The 12,525-nt window shown below is 39.3% G+C and overlaps 1 protein-coding gene across 3 annotated transcripts in view; it reads left to right on the top strand.

The window, feature by feature from the left end:
* RCAN2 (regulator of calcineurin 2) overlaps positions 1-12,525 on the top strand; it is a 258,795-nt gene that overhangs the window by 22,334 nt on the left and 223,936 nt on the right. The gene's annotated exons all lie outside the window — the stretch shown is intronic.

Raw genomic sequence — 12,525 nt, 5'->3', positions numbered from 1 at the left:
TTCTACATATGGGATGGTGCTAGGATTGGTTAGAAGAGCAGGAAGGTAAAGGGGGTCCTAGTTCTCTCATCTAATGTAAAGAGCTTCCGTTGGTCTTGCTGGAATCCCAGATGGGCCCCTCATAATGTTCTAGTTGTATTTGTCAGGAATCTGTAGACTGCACTATCGAAGCCATTGTCTTGACTATCATGGGATCTGTTATGATGGTTTCAGTTCATTGAAGTTGGTTTAGTTCATTTTTTGCTGCTATAACAAAATATCTGAGACTGGGCAATTTAAAAAGAAGAGAAATTAATTTTCTCACAGTTCTGAAGGCTGGGAAGTCTAAGATCAAGGTGTCAAAGATCAAGGAAGTCCAAGATTGAGGTTTGGTGGTCTGAAGAGGGTGGCTCTCTGCTTCCAAGATGGTGCCTTATTGCTGTATCCTCCACAAGGGAGGAATGCTGTGTCCCCACATGGCGAAAGGGCAAGCTAGCTGAATGCTACATGAAGCCTCTTTTGTAAGTACCTTAATCCCATTAATGAGGGGAGAAGCCCTTATGACCTAATTACTTCTTAAAGTCCCCACCTCTGAATACCATCACATTGGCCATTAAGTTTCAATATCTAAATTTAGGAGGGGACACATCCATACCATAGCACAAGCATTCCACCAACTCTTTGGACAAGTAGAAGGATGGTATACATCCTCTTCCCACTTCATTTCTAGAATGGTCTTTGTTGTAAAGCAGTGTGGAGGCCAGGACAGTTACGAGTTCTTAAAAGGTGGATTATCAACTAAATCACCTAGCTGTTTCTACTTGTGTCCTCTACTGGCTCAGTTTCTTCCCCCAAATGCTTTGTAGGTTTTCCCCAGAAACCTTACTACCAAGACTGGTTCCATCCTCCACGAGCCCTAGCCCCTGATCAGTTGCTGGAGTGGGTGAGGGATGTGGTGAACTGGTCCCAACTGCAGCAGGCCAGAAAGGACTTTATGAAGGTTTCAGTTTGTTTTTTTTTCTAGGCTAGAATCTGGGTCAGCTGTTTCTTGTAAACAACACATGGCACTAGAAGTGGGAGACTAATTACGGATCATCTTGAATTGTGACTTTCTGACAATAGCGAGAGAAACTGGAAGTTATTTCCACAACTGCCCAGCCCTGTGTCAGTGTTTCAGTTGTGGCCCTTGGTTGAACAGGCCAAGGGCAGATAGCTCCATCTAGATGGGAGGTGGCAATGCAGAAGTCCAGTCAGCCTTGAGAGAGAAAGAGAGGTATGATAGAAACCATCTTCAGCAAATGGATATAAAAAGAAGGGAAGGGTTTTAAAAGTGACCTGAAGCAGCTGGGGGCAGTGGTTTACTTTCAGATCAAGAGCAAATTGTGCTAACAAGGAAAGTTAAGGAGGAGAGAATGAAAACACTCAGCCTTCCGGATTTAACACAGCTGGAGACAATGAGAATCTCTGAGACTCAGGAAGTCACTCAAGTTGAGAAAGTGCTGATTAAAGGTGAGCAAGGCTCTGGAACATCCACTAATAGAGAGAGAGAGAGAGAGAGAGAAAGAGAGAGAGAAGAGCAGGGAGAGCGAAGAGAGGGGAGAGAGGGAGTCTGGGGGTATTACATTCCATTTGTCTCGCCAGCATGGCAGATCAGGAGCCATGCTGGGAGCCAGCATTATAGGAAGAAGCAAGTATGCTCAACATATGGAAGGAGATGTAAAAATGTCAATAAATGGGTTTGCTTTGCCAAATGTTGTAAATAACAACACATGTGCAGACGGGAGGACAGAAAAGAGGAGCTGGGCAGCCCTCCTAGCATGAGGGCTGCTTTGCTGGCGTTGGCGCGGCTGCGGTGGTGTTGGACCTCACTGTGAAGTACCCTGGAGACTCTGGTAAGCCCTGACAGCGTTTTTATCTAAGTTGGAAAATGGTGATTAAAGAAAAGAGAAGGGTAAGTAAGACTATAAGATTGAAGCAGAGAATTTGTATTAGGAAGCTAAGTACTTCAGGTCCCGTTTTAGTTGAAGATGACCTGATAAAACTGAAAGGTTTAGAACAGTGGTCCATATTCTTATCCTAAACTCAAGTCAAACTCTGGGCCTAACACCAATATTGCCTTTCTTGGAAAGTAAAACAATTAAGGGAGAACAGATTAAGTAAAGGTGCAATTGGCAGTTAGATTAACTTGTGTAAGCAATTATAGCAAATGCTAATATTTCATGAGTGATTATAGCTGCTGGGCCCTGGGCTAAATTCTTTACTAGGATTATCTCATTTGGACCTCTCAATAGTCCCAATTTATAGCTGTGGAAACTGAGGCCTAGTGAGCAGAACTAACTTGCATAAAATCACGAAGTAAAATTGTTGTAGAAAGAGGATTCAGACTCTAGGGCCAGCCACTACTGTCAGTCCATCTTCCCCTAATTGATAATCACGAATGCTGAGGAGCTGGGATTTCAGTCTGGGTCTATCTGACTTCAGTGTTCTTCCATTTTTCACTGTGGAAGAACAATCTCTTCTGAAGAGCTGAAAAACAGAGTACCCACCAGAATTTCTGAGATTTTGGAGTAGGTGAGAGGGAGAAGAATGGTAAGATGTACAACGTTTAATCCAAGGAACAACCCAATGAAGTAGGTACTACTGTGGTTCCCACATTGCATACAGTGCCCAGAGATGTTCAGTAACATGTCCAAGGTCACGCAGCTAGAAAGTGGCAGTGCCAAAGTTCAAGACCAACTTTAAAGTTGACACTTAACCACGGTACTCCTTCTGTACATGTAAAAAGACCCATGACTCTAGGAAAGAGAGGAAGAGCTCCTGTGTCATATGAGACAGAAGGTTGCTCTGTTAAGAACTTAAAATGATTAACACTTATAATAGTTAACACTTAGTGAACATTCACGGTGCGTCCCAGTCATTGTTCTAAGTGCCTTACGTGCATTAGGTATTAAATCTTCAACACAGCACTATAAAACGCATATACTCCAGTCATCTTTACAGATGATGAAACAACACAGAGATTAAGTGATTTGTCCAAGGTCACACAGCCAGTAAGTTGGACATCTGAAAGTCAGAGTTCTTTGAATTCCTTTCAATTCAAGAAATGTCAGAAGTTACCTTCCAAGTGCAAGGTCCTGTTTAGTAGCTACAAGAGTTATGCAGGTAGGTAAGATACAGCACCTGTGCTCAACGTTGGGCGGAAGATAAGAATAAGTAAGTGCAAAGAGAGGCAAAACAAAGTAAGTGTCCTGAGAGGTGCAAGCGCAGGACAATAGCAGTCAGAGACAGGGGAATCTTATCTAGTACAGGCTGAGCTCAGAGCGGGGTATGAAGACAGTGACCCCAGACGTGACTTTGAAGATGAGTGGAATGTTGATAGGGGGGAATGGGGGATAGCAGGAGAAAATCTTAAGGAAAGCTTGAGGAAATTGGTCAAAGCTACACAGCTATTTAATATTTATAAGTTTGTTACAGATAAAGCCCTTAGAACGAAGTAAGCACTCAATGATTGTCGCTGCTTCTGCTGCTATTGTTATGGACTGAGCTGGAACTTGATGCTGAGACTTGTGATTTTTTTCACCGTTGATGAGGCAGTTGATAAGTCTAGACAGGAAGTCTGTCATCTTGTGGCTGTCCTGGTTTGCTGGGCTGAAGCGCTTTTTTATTTAATTTGATAGGTCCTGGGGAGTTATGGAAGATTTTTAATGTGGAAATAACATGAACATTTAGCTGTATTGTGGGAAAAATAGCATACTGTCTGCTGGGTTCTGAGATAGGGATTTTTCTTCCCCCTATCTTTCCTCCTTGTGTTGAAAAGACTTACTTTCAAGCTCTTCATTACCTGCTAATGTTGTGGAGGGGAGTGTGACCTGCCTCCTTGGACTGCTAGTGAGTCCTGTCCAGCTCTCCACTCCCCAGGCAGCCTTCTAGTCCATCTTTTCTGAATAACTCAACCCTTCTTGACTGGATTTTTCTCGAAGCTGCAGTATCTCTCACTTCCTGCTTTCTTTCCTTTTCACTCTGTTTCTCTCTAGCACTCCATGCCCCATCTGAAGGCCAAAGGTGAAAGATGACAGGAGACATCTTACTTTGGCTACCATAGCAATGTTCTTGTGCTTTGCTGCCCACTTTTGAAGTGTTACCCTCCTGTGAAAAGTTATTTTGCGTAACATTGCTTTGCTCTTCCAGAGGCTTTGGGCTTGCTTTAAGCTTCTTCTAAGCAATCATGAGAGGATGGTCTTCTGTCTCCAGGTGGGGCGTCTGAACACATCTTCCCCGGTGGTGCAAGCATTCTCTACTATATACAGAGCCACTCATTCCCTGTTCACTTTTTTGTTTCTAAGAAGAATGCAGTCAGAGATGATGAATCTTCAATTGTATTACATAAGCCCTGGTTTGAGCCATCGATTTACAAATGACTCAGCTGTACATTTTCAAAATTTAAAGTGCTATTGAAATTAACCTATACAATTTCTAGGCTACTCCCCATTTATGAAGGCTGTGATTGTTATCTTCACTTGATCTCAGAGATCCTCTCTCCAACCTTTTCCCTCTGCACTGCACCCTGTGCCCCAGAGCCTGACCTATGTATTCCACCTCCATGGCCCCCTTGCCCTCTGATTTCCAGGTGGGTTTGACCAGTGGGAGGTACCAGCAGGAGATCAGAGAAAGAGAGCAAGTTGGGGATATTTATTTCTCTGGCACTGTCTTTGTGGTGCTACTGTGGATTGACCACATCCCACAGTGGAAGATGTGTCAGGGGCACATCTCCACACAGCCCTCTGTTCTCTCCAGAATATCTCCAGGTTCTGGAAACCCCTCCCCTCCTCTCACCTCTTCAGGTCTGGGGAGAGTGCTAGACCAGGGTTTTGTACTATCTGTTGTGGTTTTCCTATACCCTGTCCATGCCTGTAAATAGTCCCTTTGTTGTACTCTTTTCAAATTATCCAATTTGAACATGCTGTCCGTTTCCTGCTGAGACCTTGACTAATACAGTGTCCAAAACTCTTTTGCTTTGTGTTAGTGCTCCAATATTGCTTGTTTTGTTTAACAAATCTATAATTCACTGTAGCTCATTCTTTGTAGACACAGGTTTTTCTGTCTTGAAGAACAACTTTCTCACCCTCATACCTCATAAAAGATGATGTTTCCTCTGACCTTGTTCTTTTGCAGGAAACCTGTTTGAAATACCTTTTCTTGATGATGTTATTAGGTTTATGGGAATGGAATACAAATGCCCTATTTGCTTGTCCCATCTAACCTTGGGTAAATTTGAGGGTCTTCCTCCCCTTTTTATTATGTTCATTGAAAGAATATGCAGGATCTGCAAATCTTGTGAGACCATGGGCATTAAAATCCTACAGGTGTACAAACAACTTGCTTTTTTTTTTTTTTAACACTTCATAAAAATTCATAAGCTGCTGCTTCCACAGGGAATTGAATTAATTGAATTATTGCCCATTGGGGCCTTAAGGTGGAACAGTGGCTCCAGAAGGTGTCCTGAAGAGAACCATAAGTGAGGAATGTGGATGATTTCCTTTGAAAACTATGAGTTGGAAACTGCATGTTCCTGATTCTTTCAAGACTGATCCCAAATGATATCAAGAATAGCATGAGGTTCACATAGCTCAGCAGGTGTGAAATTCTGCAGCTGAATTAAATAGGTTCCATTATATTTCAGAAAGAGCTCTAATGGGTTTCTATGGAGCACAGCCTAAGAATATCATGTCTCTCCTTTGTATCTCAGGATGGCTGGCTTGGTTTGTTGTTACTAATATTATACTTCAATCTCCCTGTAAAATGGACAAAAACGAGCAAAAGGCCTGTCTTATCCCTAGGAGGATCTAGATATTAAAACACCAAAAGGGGAAGTCAAAAAGATCCCACTTACAAGGCCAGACCAAAAATGAATGCTGAGGATATAATTTAATTGTAAATTTAATATTCTTATTATTAATATAAATATTTTCTTCTAATGAGCTCATTTTGTCCTGGATATTATTGAGGAATCATTTGGTTTTAGAGATGAAGGAATTTTAAACACTGCAAAACTTTAGGTTTCTATTCTTTAAAAATCTGAACTGGGCTCATTTAAGCTTACATTCAGTTGAAAAATAACTATAGATATTTCTTTTCTATTACTTATTAATGCAACATCGTATTCCCAGTTTTTGTTATTAATATTTAACCTGACATTGTTATCTTTAAGTTCTTGCAAACTAACAAATCTCCCATCATTCATTTATTTGTTTTTCAATCAAAACTGAATTTGAAGTCAGAATGAATCATTCGTTAATCATTTCCATGTATTCTATTTCCTTATTTATCCTCCTTGGCTGGCCATGACATGGAATCAAGGCATATTTTTTTATTTGTTGCCCTTATTGCAAAAGTTTTGTATTTCCTTAATTTTAGAAGCAGTTGAGGTGAATCTTTAACATTCTTTTTGTCTAAGAAAAAACAAATTTAAACTTAAGTTGCTTTTTGTATGTCTTGCTTATTTTTATCCTTTTATGGATCATTTTCTATTGAAAAATTCTTGCTTTTTAGTTTGAGTCACCTGGAAGAGAAAAAAATATAGACAGGTTATTTATGAGCATCCAAATTTAACATTTAAACTCTAGAGAAAGCTTTTGTTAAAGGCTATACGTCTTTCTTGAGCATGTTTAATCCCAGAGATAAACAGATGTCTCTTTTCTTATGTATTCTTTTCCAATCATGGTAAGATAAAAATCTGAAATCGAGGAGAATCCTTAAAGGAAATGTCAGGCAATCATCACCCTGTTCCTTGGATTCCCCGTTTGACATTCTGCTAAATGAATGGCACCTGCTCAATGAAACTTACTCACTGAATATCACCACTACAAGGAGTTCACTAGGACATAAGGCAGGACATACTGTTCTAACTCAAATTGTTAAAAGATCTGTGGCTCCTTATGTAAAATTAAACTCTTTCTGTCTGGTTTGACTTCTGTTTTTGTATACAAAAATTGTATTTGCTGTTCCAGAATTTGAAGGCAACTGGGCTTTAACTCAAACCTTATTTTCTATGCTGCTTATGCTTTTTCTTACCATGCACCTGTCTCTTAGATAACGTAACTTGACTGAATAGTTTCCTTTGAAAGACTTTCAGTGTTTCTGTAGTGGGCAGTACCCAGAATTGGCCATGATCTCTCCAGGTTGCCGAGACTCTAGATGAGATTATCACCACTCAACCCCTTCTGGTCACACATTACAATATTGACTGATTTTACTTGATGGTAAAGCTAGTATAAGCATCTCCATGAATGTTTATCATTTTTCTATGGCTCCCAAGTTGTTCTCAGGGACTTATTTGTGGTTAACTTCCCTCTCCTTTTGTATTTAGAGGCTTTCTAGACCAGAATTCCTATGGGCAAATGCATGGCTCTGCACTCTCATGAGTTATACCCAATTCCTAGAAAAGTAGATTTTTTTAGAATTCTGCAATTAAGACATCTGAATCTCATGCACGTTGATAACTCTGTGACAATAATGATACCCAGCAGAACCAGATGTCTTCTAAAGGTCTCTTCCCCTGGGTTTAATCATACGTATAAACATTTGTCAGGAAAGAAATTAGAGAGTTTTGGAAAGATTAATTCCTTGTGTAGAAAGCCAGTAATGTCGCTAACATCCAAATTTATGAGGCGAAAGGAAATTTTTTCACTTATTCATACAACAAACATTTATTAAATGGCTACTTCTGTGTAACAGATGTTGAACAGATATCTGCATGTTTTAGGTGGCTAGTCTTTAAGGTAGGAAACATACTGTCTTTATTTTAGGTATTTTAATATTTAATTAATAAGTGCTATCAGGTTATGGATGAAAATTATTTTCACGTTTGCGAAATAATGAAATGGTCACAAACCCTCTTTTCTCCAGGCTTCCTTCTTCGTTAAAATGAGTCAAATGCCATTGTCTATGTCTTCATTGCCATTAACTTTCTAACATTTAAATAAACTGTCATCTTGTTGTTGGTGATGTTTTCTCAGGGGAAAAGGTTGTTTGCTTTTTGTTTTAATTAATTTATTTTGCCTTACAAATATCTCTTCCTCCTAATGAGGTCTTCATCCAAACTCATACCAAATATTCAAGCTGCACTGGTGCTTGTTTCTCATTGTAATGATATGGACTTTACCCTCATGGACATACACTGGAGGTTGGAAACTCGTTTACACACTTAACAGTAGAAAATGATGGCCGCTTCTGAAGTGCCAACTTCCTCTGCCATTGGCTTGCTCTTGATAAGCCTAACAATAGTAATAAATAGCTTTTATTCACATGTTATTGGTGGAGGGGGGCCTTCAAAAGACTTTCATGTAGATCTGTAAGGTAGACAAGGCCATATTTCTTCTCCATTCTGCTGTCAAGAAAGTCACAGCTGGCCGGGCATGGTGGCTCATGCCTGTAATCTCAACACTTTGGGAGGCCGAGACAGGCTGATCACCTGAGGTCGGGAGTTCAAGATCAGGCTGATCAACATGGAGAAACCCATTCTCTGCTAAAAATACATTAGCTGCGCATGGTGGTGCATGTCTGTAATCCCAGCTACTCAGGAAGTTGAGGCAGGAGAATCACTTGAACCCAGGAGGCGGAGGTTGCAGTGAGCCGAGATCGCGCCATTGCCCTCCAGTCTGGGCAACAAGAGTGAAACTCTGTCTCAAAGAAAATAAAAAATAAAAAGAAAGCCACAACCCAGAAGGCCCCTATTTACAGCTTGAGACTGGCATGAAGGTATTCCCTTGGGGCTCCTTCCAGTATTTCATCAAGTTGTCTCTTCTCTTTAAAGAAGTTTTGAGATTCTCCCATGGGAAGATTTATATTTTAATAGTGGATAGTGGTTTTTCTTTTCCACATGGGTATGGTGATGGAAACTTACGCTTTCCAAATGTTAAACAACAGAAGAGTGATTAAATTATGTCAGATTCATACACTGGGATACAATGTGGCTATTAAAATTATTGTTTTGAGGAATATATAATCACACAGGGAACTGCTCTTGATTATACCAGTGTTGCAGGAAAGGAGTGGTACACTAAACAGCAGGATCCCCATTTTGTTTAAAAATTTTACATGTAAAAAAAAAAAAACACTGGAATGAAATATACCAAAATGTTAGCAGGAGTTTTCTCTGGATAGTAGGATTCTGGTTTACTTTTATTTTCTTCTTTATAGCTTTTTGAATTTTCCAGTTTTTCCTCAGGTAACTCATATAATTGAAAAACATAAATGTTATATTTGCTATTCTTCACAGATTATTAAATCTTAGCTAGAGGAATCCTTTGAGTCTTGCTCTTTTTGAGTGATTCTTGCCATCTTTCATTTGTAAAATTACATTTTGGAAATCAAACCTTAAATTGAAATGAGAGGATTGTTTTCATTATTAGTGTAGACATTTGAAATAGTGTATCATTAGTGTATACATTTTAAGTTGGCCATTATAACCCACTTGCTGGTCTGTTATTTCCAAAAAGTGACTCTTTTTTATATAATTCATTAATTCAGCCAAGCATTATTTTGAGGACTTTCTATATTTGCCTGTAGATACATGGATGGAGACAACCCAGCCTCTGCTTTCAGGAAATACCAGTCTAGGTTGAGATACACACTAGTAAAGCGGTAATCACAACAGTAGTTACATGGGAGGACGATTTCATGAGAAAAGGCTGTGCAGGGTGCTCAGGGAGCTCTGAGAAAGAACATTACATTCATCCCAGCCTGGGTGAGGTTGGGAAGCCCTCCCAGAAAATGGCCTCCTAGCTGAAGGAAGCTCTTCTCCTTTGGATGGCCAACCTCAGATTTAGAAATAAGGACAACACATGTCAATCTTGGTAGACAATGGTTGCCTCAAAGGTTTCTTACAATGATGAAGAGTTTGATATTAATTTAAAAAGACAAACCAGGCTGGGCACAGTGGCTGACATCTGTAATCCCAGCACTTTGTGAGACCGAAATGGGAGGACTATTTGAGGCTAGGAGTTGGAGACCAGTCTGGGCAACATAGCAAGATCTCATCTCCACAAAAAATTACAACAAAAGGACCCAGGCATGGTGGCGCATGCCTGTAGTCCCAGCCACTCATGAGGCTGGGGTGGGAGGATCACTTTGGACCCAGGAGTTGGAGGTTGCAGTGAGTTATGGTTGTGCTGCTGCACTCCAGCTTGGGCAACAGAGCAAGAGCCTCTCTGAAAAAGTGGAAAAAAAAGAAGAGGAAACAAAGACAAACTAGTTAATTTGGGCTGTGGGACCCAAATTGGGAAGTTCTCTTAATCTTCAGAATTTCTCTTTCTGTTTACTGCATAATCCATGCAGTAAAAATTGCAAAACTGTATAGTACAGTATTGCAATACTGCATATTACGTATTCTTTTATGTAGTGGTTAATACTGATTTTGATCACGTCTTCCACTCCTGTTTCATTCTCCTGCCTCCCCTTACTCTGCAGAAGGAGGCAGTTTGATATTTTTTTGTTGTTCTTTTACAAGGATAAACTGAGTTCCAGAATGATCACTTGGCTTCTCCAAATTATGGGATGAGTTAGTAATGAAACTAGAAAGAGAAATTAGAATTTCTTTGTTCAGAGCTCTGACTTCTCAAGTATTTCTCCATGTAAGTAAAGTAGGTTGTTTGCCAAAAATTCATTCACCCTTTAAATCTTTACTGAAAGTAATGAGCTTAAAATAAAGTCTCATGAAGATAATATTGTTACAGCTTAGGATAGAAATTAAGGCTATTTGAGTAGGTTAAAATGTGTCCTGAGTGAAGCTTAAAATTTGTCTATTTAATTAATTTGGCAATGGATTTTAGATTTTTTTGGAAAAATAATAATTGAAACATTCTTACAACACATCTAAGTGTTTTATGATGTTTTGATTCACTTAAAATATTTTAAATAAGAGGGATGAGATTAAAAATAAAATCAGAATTGACACAGTATCTATTTGTATGCTACTGAATGATTATGATTTCATTATCAAAAGAGTTTCCTGGCTGGGTGTGGTGGCTCATGCCTGTAATCCCAACACTTTGGGAGGCCAAGGCGGGTGGATCACCTGAGGTCAGGAGTTCGAGACCAGCCTGGCCAATATGGCAAAACCCTATGTCTACTAAAAGTACAAAAACTAACCAGGCGTGGTAGCACGCGCTTGTAATCTCAGCTACTCAGGAGGCCTAGGCTTTGGCAGGAGAATCACTTGAACCCAGGAGGTGGAAGTTGCAGCGAGCCAAGATTGCACCATTGTGCTCCAGCCTGGGCGACAAGAGCGAAACTCCATCACACACACAGACACACACACAGTTTTCCTGTAAACTGTTAATGAAAATACCACTGTTTACTGCTGTTTCAATGATACTTTTAGTAAATATTTTTACTATTAAAATAATTGATACTCTAATAAATGATGTTCATTAGGTGTTTTATGCTAAAATACTCAAGGAACAGTATAAATAAATATGAAAGAAAATGCATGCACATGTTTCATTGAAGGTGCTAGCAGTTGAATTCCCTTTATATTAATGTTATTACATGTTTTTCCTTCTAGTTAAAAATGTTCATCTATTTTAGATTATTTAATAAAATGTACCATATTTTTATTTAAAATAAGCATTTTGTTGATTTAAATATAGAAAATGTTATACTAATTGGAGTTTGAAGAACTTGGTAGTACAAGAATTGTTTTATTATATTTTACATAGAAATTTTTATTTACTACAATTTTGGTGATTTGATTTTAGAGATATCACCTCATACTATTTAATTTTTGGCTCCTACCTCAACCGGGCTTAAGATTTTATATGTAATGCATTATTGCCAGAAAATGCTGCTTACCAACTCTCATTGGGGCTTTTCTAGGAAAAATGAAAATTAAAAACATAACCATCACTATGAGGTTCAAGGGTTTATTTCAGAGTTCAGGAGAGATATAAGCAGAAACTGATATTTTGTCTGGGGATCTAGAATTTGTATCTAACTAAAATTCATGAGAGCAGAGTGATGTTCGGTGGTACCCACCTTTCTGTCCTTTGTTCTGAGCGTCTGTGATGATGGGATTGAAGAACATGGAGCTTCCTGAAGATGGTTCAGTAGCCATGTCATAATTTTCAGCCAGTCTTACTTGCGTAACCATGGGCAAGTTATTTCACTTTCTGAGCCTCTTAACTATTGAGCTTTGAGCAGAATAGTATCACAGGCATGAAAATAAGTACAAAAGAAGAAAGTAGATCCCATCCTTGGACTATATGGGGTTACTGACTTAATCCTAAGTTATATACCAGTATCAAAAAATGGAAAAACTCTGCAGTTAGGCAAACTACAAATATAAGGGGTGAGAAAATAACAGAAGGGTTAAACACAGCTAGGTGAAATCAATACTGGAAAGCTTTAGGGGGCAAGGAGGGAGGGGGACCTATGCCCCACGGATTGGCCAAGATAACACTGATTTTTTAGGATCTGGACCTGATTCACAAATGACTTGAAGTAATTATCTCAGAAGAGGAAATATCTGTGTGTGTGTGTGTGTGTGTG

Source organism: Theropithecus gelada, chromosome 4 (genome assembly GCF_003255815.1).
Source record: "Theropithecus gelada isolate Dixy chromosome 4, Tgel_1.0, whole genome shotgun sequence".
NCBI lineage: Eukaryota > Metazoa > Chordata > Mammalia > Primates > Cercopithecidae > Theropithecus > Theropithecus gelada.
The sequence above is the reverse complement of the archived record's forward strand: the minus strand, read 5'-3'. Positions and strand labels throughout refer to the sequence as shown.